This window comes from Octopus sinensis, linkage group LG17 (genome assembly GCF_006345805.1).
Source record: "Octopus sinensis linkage group LG17, ASM634580v1, whole genome shotgun sequence".
NCBI lineage: Eukaryota > Metazoa > Mollusca > Cephalopoda > Octopoda > Octopodidae > Octopus > Octopus sinensis.
Genome location: NC_043013.1, coordinates 16,625,520 through 16,633,019, shown reverse-complemented (window position 1 = coordinate 16,633,019; position 7,500 = coordinate 16,625,520). Strand labels below are relative to the sequence as shown.

Here is a 7,500-nt window from a genome sequence, read left to right as displayed (position 1 = left end):
GCTTCTTGCACATCCGATGAGCCAAACTCTCAGCCATCGATTTCAGTCAAATTTAGCTAATATATACTTAAACTGTCTAATACTACATATAAAATTTATAAACAAACCCGAAAGGCTTTGTAAGTTACGGAGAGAAAGCTACTATCGAAAACTCGTACTAGGAGTCTTCCATAGTAGCTTTCTCTCCGTAACTTACAAAGCCTTTCGGGTTTGTTTATAAAATATCATATATATATATATATATATATATATATATCTATCTTATATATATATATATAGAGAGAGAGAGAGAGAGAGAGAGAGAAAGCTGTTAGATTCACAGCAAGATATATGGAAACCAAAAACTCAAACGAAGTTAAAAACCAGAAAAAAGAACAGAAGTTATCGGACTGGCTGATTCCCGAAGATAGTTGCAGCAAATAGTAGTAGTGAGACATGGTTATTGTTGCAGAAAGGCAAGCTGAAAAGGGAGACAAAAAGTTTGTTAACAGCTGCACAAGATCAAGCATTAAGGACCAATTGGATAAAAGCTAAGATAGACAAAACCATGTAGATTCCCAATGTAGGTTATGCAAATCAAAAGCGTTACTCATATAGTAAGTGAACGTAGCATGCCGGCACATGAAGAATACAAGAAAAGACATGACAATCTAGGGAGAGTAATCTACTGGAAGTTATGTAGAAAGCTAGGATTTGAACATACTGATAAATGGTAGTAGTTGATAAAGAGAATAGAAAGTGGAAGATAATTAACTACACAGTCCCAAATGAAGAAAAATCAATATAGGAGGTATGGGGAAAATAGCGAAGCCCCAGGATCTAGCCATTGAATTACAGAGACTATGGAAGGGGCCGGTAAAATGCATCCCAGTAGTTATAGGTGCATTGGGAACTATCCCTAAGGATCTGAAGAGATGGATAGAGGATAGTGTTATTAGAGAGAGCTAGGACACTTAGGAGGGTTCTTGGCATCTAAAATTACTTGTTGTAGCCCGATATATGGGTTGTTTCTTTTCCAACAGTCAGATCTGTTGTGCGTATATGATGATGATGATGATGATGATGTTGTTGTTGATGATGATGATGATGATGATGATGATGATGATGATGATGATGATGATGATGATAATAATAATAATAATAATAATAATAATAATAATAATAATAATAATAATAATAGATTTGAGGAGACTTGTTGTCACCAATGCTCAAGAATAACATTCCTGCTAATTAAATTAATATGTTATAGCTTTTGGAATAATGATAATGTATAATTATTTATTCCCCCTCTTGGGGAATTATTCATTGTTAGAATTTTATTTTGTTATTTTGTTATTTTTTTTTACTTTTTACACGCTTTTTGTGTAACTCCATAAAATATTGGCCTGTACCGTCCTCAATGATTTTTATAAAAAAAACATAATAATAATAATAATAATAATCATAATAATAATGATAACAATAATAATAATAATCATAATAATAATAATTACTAGCACTATGACCCGGCAACGCCAGGTCATAGTGCTATTGCAAGCATATACAGCTGCGTGTGTGCGCACATACACGCGAGTACTCTCCAAATCTCCGACCAATCACATACAGCTAGCTGGCATTCAATTGGCGTATCAAGTTTCGGGCATTTTGATTGGGTTTTGGATAGAAAATTCACAAAAATGTCACTTCTATGATTTTTTAATGGCTTTTGCGGGGTGACTGGGGAAATGTAAAGATGTGCACGACCACCCTTGGACGGTTTTGAATGACCATAGAAAGTGCGAGCCCTCTAACTGAAAAATTGTGGATTTGTATAAAGGATATATACACACACACACAGACATACATATATATAGATATTATTATTGAGGCGGTGAGCTGAGAGAATCGTTAGCACGCTGGGTAAAATGCTTAGCGGCATTTCGTCCGTCCTTACGTTCTGAGTTCAAATTCCGCCGAGGTCGACTTTGTCTTTCATCCTTTTGGGACCGATTAAATAAGTACCAGTTACGCACTTGGGTCGATATAATCGACTTAATCCGTTTGTCTGTCCTTGTTTGTCCCTTCTGTGTGTAGCCCCTTGTGGGGCAGTAAAGAAATAGGTGTTTCGTCTGTTTTTGCGATCTGAGTTCAAATTCCGCCGAGGTCAACTTTGTCTTTCATCCTTTTGGGACCGATTAAATAAGTACCAGTTACGCACTTGGGTCGATATAATCGACTTAATCCGTTTGTCTGTCCTTGTTTGTCCCTTCTGTGTGTAGCCCCTTGTGGGCAGTAAAGAAATAGGTGTTTCGTCTGTTTTTGCGATCTGAGTTCAAATTCGCCGAGGTCAACTTTGTTTCATCCTTTTGGGACCGATTAAATAAGTACCAGTTACGCACTTGGGTCGATATAATCGACTTAATCCATTTGTCTGTCCTTGTTTGTCCCTTCTGTGTGTAGCGTAGCCCCTTGTGGGGCAGTAAAGAAATAGGTGTTTCGTCTGTTTTTGCGATCTGAGTTCAAATTCCGCCGAGGTCGACTTAGCCTTTCATCCTTTCGAGGGGTCGATGAAGCAAGTGCCAACTGAGCATTGGGACCGGTGTAATTGACTAACTACCACCCACCAAAATTTGGACCTTGTGCCGAGAGTAGAAAGGATTGTTGTTGTTATCGCTGCTATTATTTCGTTAAAGGTCGGCCAAAATACCTTACAGTAGCTAGTTTAGAGCTCTTTAGTCTTGAGTTCAAACCCTACCGCGGTCAACTTTGCTTTCCACATTTCCTACGTCATTAAAATTAATTACTAGTCATATAACTAGACGACGATCTAATTACCATCAAGAACCCCTCGCCAATCAAAATTCTTTTTGCCTCGCACTTAGATGAGGAAATCGTTATTATAAGCATTGTATTTGTGTATGTGTTTGGTTGTGCGTATATGAATACATGCATATATGTATGTGTGATCGTATGTACATATGCACATATATATACACACACACACACACATTCATGCATACATATGTATTTGTATGTGTGAATGCGTGTGTGTATATGCCTGAGTGAATGCCTAAGTATCTCTATTAGTTTATATGCGCGTGTAGATTACATATTTTCCATCCACTCCCATTGGCGTTAATTTTTGAAACATCCCAACAGACACACCTTTGTTACTGTCTGAAGCCTAGTTTCATGTTGTTGTCTTATCTGCTCTCTGTCTGCCTATCTTTCTGTTTTTCTCTCTGCTTCTCTTTATTTCTCTCTCTCTCTTTCTCTCCTCTCTCTCTCTCTATATATATATATCTCCCCCTCACAACACTTTTCTTCTGTATTTCTGTCAACAATTAATCCCTCTGTCTTTCATAATTAGCCCTACTTTCTTTGAGGCTTACCCAATTACTTTTTGCTTACTCCACTCTCTTTTATGACATTGGCCCACATGCTATAATACTTTTTTCCCCACTCAATTCTTATAGAGACAGAATTTACCAGCGTCATCCGAGCTTAGCCTACCATCTCTCTTAGGTAAGTCTTTTCTCTTTCAAAATTATTAACAACGTTCCGGGTTCAGTCCCACTGCGTGGTACCTTGGGCAAGTGTCTTCTACTATAGCCTCGGGCTGACCAAAGCCTTGTGAGTTGATTTGGTAGACGGAAACTGAAAGAAGCCCGTCGTATATATGTATATATATGTGTGTGCGTTTGTGTGTCTGTGTTTGTTCCCCTAGCATCGCTTGACAACCGATGTTGGTGTGTTTACGTCCCCGTAAGTTAGCGGTTCGGCAAAAGAGACCGATAGAATATGTAGTAGGCTTACAAAGAATAAGTCCTGGGGGTCGATTTCCTCGACTAAAGGCGGTGCTCCAGCATGGCCGCAGTCAAATGACTGAAACAAGTAGAAGAGTAACGTTAATGAAATCTCTTCACAGTCTCTAATCTCTGCTCCGACAGGTTTATGGTCGAACCTGTGACAGCAGACCCCCTCCGGCGTTCTCGGATCCCGGACCATATCCCTGCTCATCGCTACACAAGTGCGAGCCTTATAAATCAGAGTGGCTGTTCCAGCGCATCTCCCTCGCCATCCTGCGAGGCATCACCTTTTCCATATTATCTGCTGGAACCACGAGGGATCTGAATTATCAAAAATCGAGGGAATGTAAGAACTTCCTAACTTCATTCTCTGTTCTTTCTTCCTTCCTTCCTTTCTTTTTCTTTCGATTTCGTTGGGCGCACATTATTTACAACAAGTCCCTTACATACTTAACAATCACCCGGTTGTAGAAGTTCTTCTTCCTCTTTCCATGGTCCTTCGAACTCTTAAATATTTACATTTTTCCATGTTGGTCAATCCCCTTCTTCTTTCTATGCTTATCCCGATCTTTCGGGAACAACCTGCGGACGACCGTAACTATATTCATTCACACATAACCTTCTACTTTCCATGATTAACTGCAAACTGGTGAACTATGTCGCTGTCTTGTAGCAGAGTTCGTGGTGTCATCGCTGATAACATATGACTGATTTTACGGTTAGCCCCTCTGTTTCACTGTTTAATGTTGTTGTAGTGGTGGTGGTGGCTGCTGCTGTCGTTGTGATGATGTTGTTGAGGTTAGCCCTGGTCATCCCTGATTAAGCGGACTTATAATGAAAGACGTTCCAATCACGATCATCCATTCGGCACAATGTATCTAGGACGACATAACCCGATATGTAATTCTTCTTTTTCTAAGATGGCAGAATGATTTTGAAGAAGATTTGGCTATTGTTTCTGGCATTCCTACAGATGTGTACACCCAACTTTGTTTCCATATAACCTCTAGAAAAATGGATATTTTTTTTTTTGAAATTTTTTACGAATACGCTTCAGATGATGTAGATTCTGATAACATTGGAATTTATTGTAAAAAAAAAGTTTTTCTGTGGGTGGGAAGAGGAGTTTCGGATAATTCACACGGGTTGGCTTTGTTTCTTCATAACTTTCAGAATTTTTTTTTATTCTTGTATTTTTTTTTACTTGTTTCAGTCATTTGACTGCGACCATGCTGAATTTTAGTCGAAGAATTTGACCCCAGGACTTATTCTTTGTAAGCCTATTAATTATTCTATCGGTCTCTTACGGGGGACCTAAACACACCAGCATCGGTTGTCAAGTGATGTGGGGTGGGGGACAAACACAGACGCACACACACACAAATATATATCTATATATATCTATCTATCTATCTATCTATCTATCTATCTATCTATCTATCTATCTATCTATCTATCTATCTATCTATCTATCTTTTATATATATATATATATATATATATATATATAATATATATATATATATATATATATTTATTATATATAGAAGGAGCTTCTACAGGACTAGAACTGTTTCATTCAGAGAAATCTTCATGAAGATTTCTCTTGAATGAAACAGTTCTAGTCCTGTAGAAAGCTCCTTCTATATAATAAATTAATTTTACTCTGCTATGTATTGAGTACCTTATTTACTGTGGTTAACCCCGAATCAACCCGGGACCTACATATATATATATATATATATATATATATATATATATATATGTATATATATATATGTATGTATGTATGTATGTATGTATGTATGTATGTATGTATGTATGTATGTATAAACACACAACAGGCTTCTTTCAGTTTCCGTCAACCAATTCCACTCACAAAGCTTTGGCCGGCCCGAGGCTACAGTAGAAGACACCTGCCCAAGATGCCACGCAGTGGGACTGAACCTGAAACCTAGTGGTTGAGAAACTAGCTTCTTATCACACAGAAATCCTTATGCATACAATGGGTTGTTTTCAATGAAATTTTCTACAAAACTTTTCAGAGTGAGTAAATTGCAATTATATCGGAATTTGATGCGAATAGTAGAATAGTGAGCACACACACTGATACGCATGACAATGTTTTTCGAAATTTCAAGTGTCTTTTTATATATACGTGTATTACTATATATGTGTACGAGCCCACCACATTTTTTGAAAATTAGTTCCCAATGCACTCGCAATCTATACACGCTGAAAAATGTTTATAAAAAATTTAATTAAAAAAAAAAAAACCCCATTTTTCTGAAAGTTACAAGTAAAGGAAGTCGTCGTGTGTGAATTTTCTGAAACTCCCCACCCCACCCACGGAAAATAGTTTTCACCACATATTCCGATATATAATTCTTTATTGCCCACAAGAGGCTAAACACAGAGGGGACAAACAAGGACAGACAAAAGGATTAAGTCGGTTACATCGACCCCAGTGCGTAACTGGTACTTATTTAATCGACCCCGAAAGGATGAAAGGCAAAGTTGACCTCGGCGGAATTTGAACTCAGAACATAAAGGCAGACGAAATACCTGTTTCTATTTCTTTACTACCCACAAAGGGCTAAACACAGAGGGGACAAACAAGGACAGACAAAGGGATTAAGTCGATTACATCGACCCCAGTGCGTAACTGGTACTTATTTAATAGACCCTGAAAGGATGAAAGGCAAAGTTGATCTCGGCGGAATTTGAACTCAGAACGTAACGGCAGACGAAATACCACTAAGTATTTCGCCCGGCGTGCTAATGTTTTTGCCAGCTCCCCGCCTTTTCCGATATAATCAGATTCTACACTATCTGAAGCATATTCGTTGAAAATTTCATTAAAAAAATATCCATTTTACTGGGAGTTATGAGGCAATAAAGTCGTGGCGGGGGCGGGGTACACATCTGTAAGAATGCCCTGTTTCTAGAATAATGGACTACCATTGGAGATAGAGGTTCCTTACTTGATTCAAGTGTGCAACGTAGAGGTTCAGAGTTCACACGGATCTTTTCCTTTTGGACGGCAGATGACAACACAATTTCAAGTTAACTAAACACTTTTAAACTTCGTATACTGGTATACATCATTTTCTGTTGGTTTTATTGAGAAAATTCTATAGTTTCTATGATATTTCGTCTGAAAATCCGAGCATTTCGGCAATTTTAACCAATCGATTACCTCCATTCAACTAAAATCATTTGCTGCGTCTAAAACTGAGACAACATTCTGTAACTAACCCTGAGCCTCCCCCCTAACCCTAACCCTAACCCTAACCCTAATTTTTTTTTCTTAATTGTTAAATTAATTTAATTCCATTGCTTTAGTTTTTTTTACACGCGTAACAATTAAATTAATTTAACAATTAAGAAAAAAAAAATTAGGGTTAGGGTTAGGGTTAGGGGGGAGACTTAGGGTTAGTTACAGGATGTTGTCTCAGTTTTAGACGCAGCAAATGATTTTAGCTCAAAAGAGAGCATAGGATTGGTTAAAATTCGAAAACTTAAACTACGTTAAACAAACAAATTACAATTTTCTCAAGAAAGCCAAGAGAAAAAAATGTTTTATTTTGACACGTTCTACCAGTATACGAAGTTTTAGTTAACTAGTTTTAGTTAACTAGGAATTGCCTGCCATTCAAAAGGAAAAGATCCGTTCACACTACAGCAGGATGAAGTCTAGGAAACTATATTAT

The 7,500-nt window shown here is 37.6% G+C and overlaps 1 protein-coding gene across 1 annotated transcript in view; it reads left to right on the top strand.

Annotated features, from left to right (window-relative positions):
• The first annotated feature begins 3,359 nt into the window (after nucleotides 1–3,359).
• The window catches only part of LOC115220924 (abl interactor 2), a 60,459-nt gene continuing 56,318 nt past the window's right edge, over nucleotides 3,360–7,500 (top strand). Inside the window, exon 1 of the mRNA XM_036510395.1 lies at nucleotides 3,360–3,504. The gene's annotated coding sequence lies outside the window, so the exon portion shown is untranslated. The remainder of the gene's footprint in view (nucleotides 3,505–7,500) is intronic.